Source organism: Echiichthys vipera, assembly GCF_963691815.1.
Source record: "Echiichthys vipera genome assembly, chromosome: 19".
NCBI lineage: Eukaryota > Metazoa > Chordata > Actinopteri > Perciformes > Trachinidae > Echiichthys > Echiichthys vipera.
The window spans coordinates 2,865,783-2,878,569 of record NC_139844.1 but is presented as its reverse complement, the minus strand read 5'-3'; the positions used below and the strand labels follow the sequence as shown (position 1 = coordinate 2,878,569).

General features: G+C 39.4%; 1 long non-coding RNA gene across 1 annotated transcript; it reads left to right on the top strand.

Annotated features, from left to right (window-relative positions):
* The first annotated feature begins 481 nt into the window (after positions 1-481).
* LOC310962025 lies at positions 482-1,655 on the top strand. The gene is made up of 3 exons (XR_014593648.1): positions 482-610; positions 1,063-1,100; positions 1,375-1,655. It is a non-coding gene; the product is annotated as an uncharacterized lncRNA (long non-coding RNA).
* Positions 1,656-12,787: the final 11,132 nt, after the last annotated feature.

The window sequence follows — 12,787 nt, the reverse complement described above, 5'->3', positions numbered from 1 at the left end:
GGAGTTTTCTGGAAGTTACATAAAGAACCTCCCAGTAATGCATTGCTGCCAAACACCAAAAACTACTCATTCCAATTGGAGTTTATCCCAGCTTGGGATTCTGGAGACCACACCATTGATGTAGAATAATTTAAAACACATACAGTAGTGACCTACTTTTTTTCATGCTGTAGTTAGATGTATTTTAAGTCAAAGCCGTGTTGAGCCCACATACTGTTATACACATGCATGTGGATCTAAAGTTGGTTGGCTGGTGTTGCATTTGAGGTAAACCTAATTTCGAGTGAAACATGATAATATATTCCATGAGACTCCAGCTGTGGTAGAGAGCATGTTCTTGGATCTCAGTGAAGCCTGGGCCCAGTATTTCAAAATTTGTAATCTGGATCAGAATAATCCGGATAATGAAATCCTCCTTTTCTCAGTCATGGATCACGGTGATCCTGCTGACTTTATCTGAGTATTTCAAAACACAGGCAGGTCGGATCACTGTGATCCCTACCTGGCCGGATACGGATTTCCCAATCTCAAGTCTCCGCCTCCGGGATCTGAAACATGGTGGACTACTTCATGAAAGGAGTAGCAGAGAGCCGACTTTCACGTCAAAAGTGTAAGTTAACCGTCGTCTATTGTGTAGCGGTTTTAATACCATACGAACGGCAACCAACACATCATGCAAGCCAACTATTTGAATTGTCACCTTATTAAAAGCAGGCCGTGGCGATCTCTAATTGAGACGCGGCCGTGCTAACGGGAGCTAACGCGGCTCCATTGACTTGTGTGTTAAGCAGCTAGCGGGCTATCATTAGCGGCTATCATTAGCGTCACGTCATTTGCAACACGGCAGATTTACAGTATAAGCAGGCTGCATTGTGTACAGACCTGCTCAGTGCTTAGAAAACACAACGCAACACAGTTTGAGTATTAACTACAAGGTTTGTTCAGAAGGTTCAGAATGCTACAGTAGCCTAATGCTGGTGATGATATCATGTTTTTTGTGTAGGCTACATAAACACAATTTGGGATTGTGGATTAAGATACTCATACACCTTCTACCTTCAGAGTCCACTCACAGCCATGGACCACTCAGCTACAACAGGGTGAGTGCTGGAAATCCTTAAATGCTTTAATTGTATTGATACATTTAAGACTTTCAAGTAATTGGAGTTTGAATAAAGTGCTTGAAACTGCTTAAATTTGTAATGGCATTACTTTCATGGTATTGGTCAGTGACACAATTAGAAACATTTCTTCATCCTAATTCCTCTCCAACATTGGTGAGAGCTTGTTTTTTTTTGCATTTCACTACACTGTTTTTAAACCTTGGTTTTAGCTTTGCATGTGACCAATAAACTTATCTATCTACCACATCAGGCACGGGGGCCAGAGCCAGAGCCAGAGCCAGCGCCAGAGCGACGGCGACGGAAGAGGCATGCCGGGGATGAGGAAGCCTATGAGAGGCTCCTCAAAATGGAGACCGAAAGGGCAGTCAAACAGACTGAACTGGCCAAACGGCAAATTAAGCTGACGCTGCTTCAGCAAAAAGAGACAGAATTAACAATCAAGTTGTTAGAGAAACAGCTTGACATTTGAAATAGCATGGTCCGTAGTGGTCACATTATTTTTTGTTGGAATAAAACTTTGTTTGGACCCTGCATTCCTTTGTCTTTCTCTGTTTTGGTACATGCAAGTTACAATGTTTGGTGAATTAGAATTTGAGAAATAATTGTAATTTTATTTACAGCAGTTTTACAGTGTGGTCAAAAATTTTACTATGCTTTACATTTTTTGATATTACTTAAATTACTTGTTAGAAGTACAACACTAACACTTAAGTGTAACAAACATCTTGAGTAACAATATCTAGGAGAAGTATGCGCTGAGAGTTTGTCAATCCAAGTCAAATCCACCTCTGAGGTGGGATTCAAATGATCCTGAAATTTTGGTATCAAGTTGATCCAGATATCTGACTTAACTTTTGAAATACCCAAATCAGCCTTTTATCTGGATTCAGGGGAGGATTGGATTACCAGAGCTGAAATCCTGATCTTCAGGATCAGGATTCTCCTGATCTGTGTTGAAATACCCAGTTTTCAGATCAGATCTAGATTTAATCCAATCCGACCAGGATAATCCTGTCAGATCACGTTTGAAATACTGGGCCCTGATGACATAAAGTCGGAGAGAAACACACAACTGCACGGTCCTATCTGTAAATAAGGCCCTCTGATGAAACACGCTCAAAGCTTTTATGCTCCCTAAACATGCCTTTTGGGTTCATGAGTCATCCACGGTTAAGAGTTTAAACTCTGCCTTTTGCTCATAAAGGGATTCAAAATCACAGTTTACAGTTCCCAGTAAAACCTATCCATCAGAAAAAATAAACCATGCTTTGAGCTTTACAAATATTCACTTTGGTCTGCAGGATGAAGTCACACGTTGTCTACATGTTGTGTAAATTGGGGAGTCACAGTTGAAAATGGGTATGGATCAAAAAATAGAACGGCTACTCAGCGGAATCAAGGGATGTCAAAACAGTCAGGAAAAAAGCAGAAAAGCCCTGTGTGCTGCCCAGTGTGAAAAATGCTATTGATGAGCCCATGGAGGAGATGTGATTGATCGTTTTTTCCACAGTGCATGTTTTCATTTTTTAACATGAATTGGTCCTCATGCTTGTCTCTGCAAGAGAAACTTTATAGGTGTAATAAGTAACCCAGAGGCTGTCATTTGAGCCAGCCATACTATTCTAGCATGAACCCTGAAATACCAAACACATAACACACAGACTCTTTTAAAGAGAAAGTCTAGGCTATTACAACTTGTATTTGTATCATTTTGGCTATCCTGTCTATTGGAAGTGATCTGAGAGGATAATAGGCTTTACACGCATAATCCCCAATTTATAATTGTAAATTTCAAACAAGTATGATATTTATGACTTGAAATCCTGTGTAAAAGGAAAAACAATGAAATCAGAAACCTTCAACAGCCAACGAGGGCAACAGCGCCAATAGAACTAATGTCTCGTGAGCCAGGTGGACGTTAGAAAATGGGGACGAGCTTGTGGAAACAGTATGAGTGCTTATTTAATATGCCGTGCAAGATGACCATCTGTCGATGGCCGTCACGTTTGATCCCGCAAGTTTCTGTGAGATTCCAAGACCCTGGAATCACCACTCTGAAATGGTTTAGGAGAACAGAAATTGTGTGGTCCTTTGTCTCGACTGAATTGTCTGGTGTGTGCATTCTTATAATTAAAATCTAAAAATCTGTGGTTTCAACCTGGTCCCTATTTTCCCATGCATTTCTTTGTAAGTGAAATGAAAATGGAAATAATTATGTTTCTGCAAGTGTGCATGAAACATGTGTCTGAATGCAGGAGAATGGTGGAGAATTCAGGAGCGGCAGAGGCAAATGTGGGCCAATGTGGATTTCTTTAAAAACTCAATAACGATATCTTTGGCATTTTTGGTTCCAAACTAAATCGAGGATGCACACCACTGTGCCATGCGGAAAATCTTAGGTCAGTCTGAACCTCATCTGCAAAGATATTTAAGCCACACACACATATACTGACTGACAGACAGACACACAGATGGACCTTGGTTTAATATATAGATGGTGGTGATTATGATACATATATATGAATAGTAGCAATAATAGCTGTAATACTACTAGAAATACGACTAATAGTGTTGTTGTGGCAGTGAATTAGGCAATTTCATTCAATTCAATTCAATTTTATTTATAGTGCCAAATCATAACAAAAGTTATCTCAGGACACTTTACAGAGTAGGTAAAGACCACACTCTATGACTTATTTATGATTTACATAGACTCAACAATTCCTCCATAGAGAACGGTGGCAACGAAAACCTTCCCTATAACAGGCAGGAATGTCAGACAGACCCAGCTCTATGGAGGACGGACATCTGTCTGCACCGGTTGGGGAGGAAGAAAAGGAGAGAGAAAAGATGGACAGATGGACAGAGAGAGACAGGGACAGACATGAAGACAGAGAGACAGTAACTATAATAATATCTATAGTAATGTGAATATGACTTATATGTTATGGCAGTTAATATAGCAGAATAGTAGAAACAAGCACAGCTAAGGTGATAGAATATGACAATGATAATAATTATGGTGGCAAACATGATCAATGATGAGTAGTGGCACTAGCAGCTACGATACAGCGAGACATACCACTGATGGTGTTTTTATTGCTCCAAATTTTAAAGTTTATTAGACTAGTGATAGTATATATGACTAATAGTTATAGTAGTAGCAGGAAGCGTCATGCAGGACCACGGCAGCAGGCACCACCACAATCAGCAGAGACTTGCGAGTAGGCTATTATTATTAACGTCCACGTGAATATTAAAATCTCCTATAATGATTACTTTTTCAGATTTAAGGACTAAATTTGACAGAAACTCTGAGAATTCAGATAGAAATTCAGAAGACGGACCAGGAGCACGGTAGGCTATAACAAGTATAATTGGCTGCACGGTTTTCCAGGTTGAATGTGAAAGACAAAGAACAAGACTTTCAAATGAATTATAATTTAGTTTTAGGTTTAGGGTTGATTAATAGGCCTGAGTCATAAATAGCTGCAATGCCTCCTCCTCAGCCACTGCCTCGAGGAACATGAGTATTAATATGACTGGGAGTGGATTAATTTAGGCTAACATATTCTTCAGGACACAACCAGGTTTCAGTCAGACAGAGTAAATCAATATGGTTATCTGATATCAGATCATGTACGAATACACCTTTAGATGGCAGATATCTGATGTTTAAAAGTCCACATTTTATTTTCTGATTTTGTTGCATTATCGTAGATTTTGTGTTGATTTGTATCAAGTTTTTCTGTGTAGCTCATCTTCTGTTCATTTTTGATCTGGTTAATTTAAATGATCGTGGGGCACACAGCGTTTCTATACTATACTGAGCTGGAAAATGCTCCACAGGGAGCGCAGAGAGGTGTGTAAGACTGCCACTCTGCTTCCTGATCCCAACACTGGGTTGTCATGGTTTTAGACCACTAATAACTGCATCCAGGTTCTTAGATATGAGATCGGCACCCTCCAAAGTAGGATGAATACCATCTCTTCTAATAAGACCAGGTTTTCCCCAGAAAGACTGCCAATTATCTACAAAGCCCACATTATTTACTGGGCACCATCCAGACAGCCAGTGAAGGAATGATGACATGCAACATGTCATCGCAAGTCAAGTTGGGCAGGGGACCAGAGAAAATTACAGAGTCCGACATAGTTTTTGCATATGCACACAACGACTCCACATTCATTTTAGTGACCTCCAATTGATGTAATCGGTTGTCATTACCGCCGACGTGAATAACAATCTTACCATATTTATGTTTATCCTTAGCCAGCAGTTTCAAAAAGGACTCAATGTCGCCCGCTCTGGCCCCTGGTACGCATTTGACTATGGTCCCTGGTGTCGCTAAGTTCTCGTTTCTCAGAATGGAGCTGCCATTTCATTCTTCTTGTTTCATTTTCCCCCTTCCTGTGTCTTCCTTTGGTGATGGATGATTAAGGTACTGCTCTAATATGTGTAATATCTGTATTTGCTTTGTAACAATTCCCAATCTGAGTTTTCCACCACCGTCTCCTACTTATACTCATGTTACTCGTGTTGTAGCAGAAACAGAAAAAGTTGAAAATTATCATTTTCTATATGACCAAATTGCTTTCTCTTTATTTTGAGGGCGACATTTTCATCCTCATGCATCATTTATATGCTCCCTAGAAAATGGGATGGGAAACAGAAGACGGAGGAGATGAAATTATAAAATACCAGCCCTGTTTGGATTAAAGCTTGTGTGTGTGTGTGTGTGTGTGTGTGTGTGGATAGGAACCACTCTTGTTTTTATCTGTCTTTATCTCTCTGTGTGTGTGCGTGTGTGTGTGTGTGTGTGTGTCTGTGTGTGTGTGTGTGTGTGTGTGTGTGTTTTCTGTTGTCTGAGAATTTCACAAATGTACATGAATGGAAACAGTGGGGCATTCCAAGCAATGTTGCAGGTCCAGGGGATAATTCTGCCTTTCAACTGCTTCCCATTTATTTCATAGCTGCGGCACTGTCATCTCACCCTGGACAAGATGAAAAGCATCGTTGTGTAAAGAAATTGAAATGAAAATCCTTCTGGACCCAGCAGGTTGGGGGGTGTGGGGGCATTATCTATGACTCAATGGCACTTCCCTGGGATAAGATCTAATTCTGGGAGGAAAATGTCTTTATATGGCCACCTGCTGTCGTCAGCTTTGTCCCAGGATCACAAGTTGTTCTGGGTGACCGGTCTCGGGACACGGCAAGAGGAATGCACTCAGCTCCCCGCTGACATTTGGATCTCTTTATTTTTTCTCTTCCATTCAGCCCAGAGCTGGCTTGGAAGGAGGGGATGGGGGGGTTGGATGAAGAGTCTGAGGGATAGAAGGGGTGTGTCCAAGCAGCAAACACACTTCATGAATGCCATGACAAACTGCATTCACCAGTTCCCAAATTCTACTGCAGAATGCATATGGTAATAGTGATCAGAAACACGACGGTAAGTGCAGAGAAAATACACATTATACATTGCTCTCAAGTTGTTAAGACATTAAGGATTTCTTGATCTACACCTGGATCTGAATTGCTAATTCCATGGGCTAACATTCAACCTCATTTCATCTAAATCAGTTTGTACATTTTTTTCAACATTATTCTAACTCCGAGACATCCGAGCCAGCATTAAATTTTTGGCAGAGATAACAAGAGTCTCTTATATTCCTGGAAGAAAAAAATGATTTGTCTGATTTAAAATGTTTGAGACAACTTGACGCTTTGAAATTTACAAACCAGGCGGAACCTCGGACACTCAATTCAGTGTTGGATAAACACTGTCGGCCTGCGAGCAGTTATTAGTTATTATTCTTCCAAAATTTTCATATCTTAAATAGTAAGTACGGCCTAATCTTGTGTCAATCACGTTGACACACACACCAACTCGGAAAACGCACAAAAGCACCAGATTCAGTGTGCAAGATTTCTATGCGTAACAATTTTGTTTTTCAGATGATGAATTTAAAAAATGCACGTGGACTCAATGTGCAAATACCTTAAGAGTCAAATGTTTTTCCCCGGAGTTGGTGGAGACCAAACCAGAGCTAAAAGATGACCACAACTCTATAAATATACACCATAAGTTTTCATTATCAAAGGCTTCAGGCATGTGTGTTGTTGTTTTCCTAAACTCAGGGCACTTGATATTGCAAGTGTGGGGCTATCCCCAAATAACCCCTCGATACAAGCACAAATAATATATAAAAGGCCTTTTTACATTGATTCTGTCAGAAACTGACATTTAATTGTAGAAAAATGATAAACAGCTGAAACTGAAGATTTATTAAATGCAATGCATTAATCCAGAATACATTTATGTCTAGATTTCTCAGTCCCATTTAAAATTACACTATTTTTGCCAGCAGTCGGGTGATGGGTCCTTTGTGGCAATGCAATTTATGCATTTTTTTATATTCATTATCACTGGCAATGTAGGATCCAGTGTTTTTGGAGTTTGACTCCATGCCATCAATTTGACATAGCGGCCTAACAATAAAAACCAGGTCCATCATGTGATGCCATAGGGCCCCGAAAGTCTTTTTCCATATAGTATGACATAAGTATACTTGTAGTCAAAAGTACAATAAGTACCTTACAGTATTGTGTGTACCAGTGAGCAGAAATATAAAGTTTCATTCTTTGACTTTGCTCTGTCATTCATTCTGAAGCTACATCACCACTGTATTTCCTCCAGGGAAATAAATAAAAGAAGCCCAATCACACAAAATGATGCTCTGAATGGAATCAACTGGTGGCTGTGCAGGAGACCACTTACGTATCAGGCAGCTCTTTGAGGGGGGCAGTTGGTCTCAGTGAGCCTCTTGTGTCTTTGTAGCAGAACAATAGATCTTTGCAACGCAGTCAGCTGAGAGCCAAGAGACAAATCTCACCGAAAGACAACCTTTTGTTTCCCCTCAAACCAAATCTGTTGCTCAGCGCCACATAATCAATGGCCAGACGTATGTTTCTCTTTTCTTCTTGGGGCTCAATGGGAACAGTACCGCCGCCATTTGTCTTTCCCACGCATGTCATCACAAGACAGGCTCCATATAAAGTACAACCTTGTAATCCATTCTGTTGTTGAAACTGGTAGATATGATCTTGCTGAGTTTAAAAACGTAGACATGTACAAACCAAAGTGCTGCCAGCTGATTCCAGCCATAAAAAGATGGAGCTTTTGTTTTCTCTGTCATAAATGATACCAGCATCCATCTGCTTAGGCTGCACAGACACAAGGTCCGACAGTATTGGAATAGCTGCTAGCTATGCAGGTTTGGCTGACCCTGACTGGTTTCAGGGGCTTCATAAACACTTCACACATACAAAAAGGCAAATAGACAGAAAGTGAGCACTGAAGTAACCTTCAGCATGTCCTGAAATACTTCCTTAAAGAAAAATATACAATAGAGTGGAGAAATACTGTTATTTTTTATTGTCCATAATTTGAGCGGATATTCTATCAAATTATGGACGATAAAAAACAAAACAGTAATTCAGTAAAAAATCAAGTTCTCTAATTTTGATCTCCACTGTAGTTCTAATCTCAGAAACATGACACCTACAAGTCCAAAATACTTGACTTTAGAGCTGCATTATTCAAAATATTGCTTAGTCATCAACTATTGAAATAATCACCATCTATTTTGATAATGAACTAATCTGTTGGAGTCATCCTAAGAAAAAGTGTGAATATTTTCAAGCCAATTATCTTTGAGTTGTAGACAAAAAAAGGCATGTGAAGATGTTATCTTGGGCCTTGGGAAACATTCATTTCTCCATTTTCTTTTTTTTTTTTAATAATTAGTATTTTAGTTTTTGAACACCACTGGTTCATTGTCAACATTGTAGTCAACATTACAATTGACTTCTTAACATGAATCCCTTAGCTATGATACATTTTTGAATAAAAGAAAAAAAAATAAGCCAAAAGAGGTAACAGAAATCAGATAAAAATAATAAAAAAAATTAACATTGACACATGGCTCAAACGTACAGTTTTACAATAAGCACCATACTCTCATCTGGTAGCAATATTTTGCATGTAATTTCCCCATTTCACCACAAATTTTTTTTTCGTATGATGCCACTTTTACCAACTCCGTGCTCCATTCCTGGAGAGAGGGCTAACCTGGATTCTTCCGGTTTCTCATGATAATTTGTTTTCCGGTCCGCTGCTCCACGGTTCTATGTCATTTGTAGATAATTTAAAACATACAGCCTCGGGCAGAACTCCAAGCTAATCCGGGTAAAGTTTTCAATGCAATCATTAACCTTTAACTAATAGTTGTGAATCATGGGACATTCCCAGAGCAGATGAAGAGTCCCTTCCGAGCTGCAGCACTTCCAGCAGTCCGCATTATTCCTCAGTTTCAGCCTAAGCAGCCTGGTCGGAGTCCAAAAATTAAGAATCTTAAACTGGATTTATCTAATTTTAATGTCTCTTGAAATCGGCTTTATGTTTTCACAAAAATTATCCCACTCTTTATGTGTGACATCAATGTTCAGATCCTCCGACCAAGTTAACATTGTTGCATAAGGTATGGGAACTGTATGTCTGAGAAAGAAGGTTTGACTGTTCGTAATCCTCTCCTTAATAGGTGATGCATTTTTAAATACTTCTAGAAATGATTTCTGGGCAGATTGTATTCACCAGCCATCCTCTCAAATGACTTTATATTATCCCTGTCATACAGGTTTGCTAGTGTAATAATTCCTTTTTCTACCCAATCTTTCCATACAATGAAAGGTTACATAACTTTGGGTTATTCCAAATACAAGATGTATACAAGATATATACAAGAGAATTAAGATATACATTGATATTAAAAGCTTTGGAAAACTTCCACACATTACAGTGGTTGGATATGATAGGGTGAGATTTTAATTTGGAGGGTATATTGCTAGACACAGCATCTATAGGGGCAGGTGGGGAGAACAAGCTCAACTCAATCTCAAACCAGGGAGGGGCTCTCTCAGGTATCCACTAAGCTATATGTCTTAGACAGAGGACATGCCACTCTTATTGACTGGCACCTGCAGCCTTTCTAACTGTATTCTTGAATGTTACCATTCCATAAAGAAAACATTTTGCAAATATGGTTGAAGTACTTTTGGACCTTTCCCCATAATGATACGAATAGTGGTGACCATCTTAGACTTAGACTAAGACTTCTCTTTATTGATCTCTTCCTGCAAGGAAATTGGATTTCCAGCAGCTTACAGAACACTTAAACTGAGTTTACACAATAGAAAATAAGGAGGTATAAAATAAAGTATAAGATGAACAATAAACTCTTAGCTAAATAAATATAAAGGAAAACAATAAACATTAAACAATATATAGGTAAGCAATAGTAAACAGTTAACTGAAAATCTCTTAGTTAAATATATATAAAGTAGAGATAAGAATACAAGTAAAATAAAATTCATTAAAAAATAAATCAAATAAGTTAAGTTTAGAGAATTGTATAGAGGATAAATGTAGATAAATAGAGATAAATGTAGGCAGTTCAGTAGGCCATTCAAACAGCCCCGTCGGAAATAGAGTTTTGGGACAGTGGAAGGGCATCTGACTTAGACGAGTTGACTTTATACCCTGATATAATTATATCTAACACCTGACTCGACTCATTCAATCAACTGCATTGTCTTCATACAGTTGATTTTCTTGGATCAGGTGTGTTCTTGGTTGGTATGAAAACCTGCAGCCACAGCGGCACTTAACTGGATCAGTTTTGACACCCCTGGTCTAGATGCACATGACACAGCTGATTATATGAAGCATAAAAACATGCACATTATGTAAATATTGTAAATTGTGTATTTTTTGTGTATAATAAATGTTTGGTTTGGAAGAGAAACAGTTGTAATGCTATTTTTCTTTATTTGCACACATCCCACGAAGCTAAATATGTAGTATGAAGTCCTATTTCATCTCATGGTGATAATAGAGTGAGACAAAATTCCATGTCAGACATAGTTCATACATGATACAACGTTCTCAAAGGCTTATTTGATGTGTGCAAGTGTCGAAAAAGACCATGGGAGGATTTTACACCAGAATTTCACTTTAAGTATAAGTGTGATAATTGCCTGGTTTAAGGAGAAAGGTAATCTGCCAAATTCAAATGCTTCTGCAAGCATGTTTTCAAATAATGGTAATGGTCTTCAGCATAACATTTAAAAATCTCTGCTGTAAACCCATCTTGGCCTGGGGATTTACCTGCTGGTAGGGCCCTAATCGCATCAAGTATCTCCTGTGAATTAATAGGTGAATCTAAGTCCTCCTGTTGTGAGCTACTCAGCTTAGGAAGGTTTAAATTGTCAAGAAATTACATTATCTCTTTATCTGTGGCAGTGTTGTCAGATGTATAAAGATTATAAAATGTATTGGATGCATCATTTATTTCCCAGGATTTAGTGGCCGGGCTTCCATACCCAGTCTTCACTGCTGTTTCATTGGATTTGGACTATCATGACATCCCTTTTGTTTCTGTGTTTTGTCTCCCTCTGTCTGTGTTTTCCTGTATGTGTCTCCCCTCTCTGTGTTTGTCTGTTGTAAGCTGGAGGCTTGGTTTTCCTGGCAGGCTGATCCAGGTGGACCTCTTTGGCGGTAAGTACCTCCCCTTTTGTGTAAGGACGGACCTGGGTCTCATTCAGCGCCAGATCGTTTCATCAGCAAGAGCGGGAGCGTGTAGCAAACCTTGGCTTCATCCATGCTCGTTGTTTTTCCCTCTCACTCCTCCGTGGACCTGTTTGTTGCCCGTTTCCCTGTCTCCGTGCTTACCACCCGCCTGTGCTCGTTCCCTGTGGCCGTTCATTCCAACTCAATACTGGCTTCTACTCCAGAGGACGCCATTACCAGGTAGAGGAACAGTCCTTCGGAAAAGCTTCACGGAAACCACCTGGCTCGCTCAAAGAGCGACTCATTCACAATTCACTGTGCACGTTGTGTATAAATACTCGTCAAGCCTTTAAAACTAACTCTGTGATTCTGTGTCTGCATTTGAGTCACAGCTTATTTCCCAGTTTGTGACAGAGAGCTTTGTATCCACGGAGCTAAGAGACCGACAAATTTCTTTCAGATCCGCCGTCTCTTCAAATATTTTACTCAGCATCCCGGGAATCTGAGGGGCAGTAACCCAGTCATCAGGCTGGTTAGGCTCTGTGGCTTTGCTAGCTGTAGGATCTTTGGTAGCTGCTACTCACTTCATGCACATGTTGAGCTGAGTCTGTGTGGTTGAGCGAAGTTTTCTTTGTAGGAGAAAACTGCCTATATCTGATCGTATTTTAGGATATTAACCCAAAGACAGCAAGAGCTGAAAGAAGTTTCAAGCTGCCATTTTTCTGACATTTTATCGAGACAATGATTGAAAGATGAATTAATAATGATAAAAAGAAAAATCATTATTTGCAGCCCCACATGGCTTTAATTCTTCTCCATAACATTCAGGACTTTATCAACTAAAATATATATATATATAGCATTTCTTCCTGATGTTGGATGTCACACTACTACATTTTATCACATACTAATGTGCAAAATACAGGGTGTGTCTGGGGTCTTGAAAAATTGCTTATGCTATAAAATGTGAGGAACAAATGTGCTGTCTTGTATGCCTCTGTATGGCTATGATACAGTATAGTTTGGCTGTCAAGC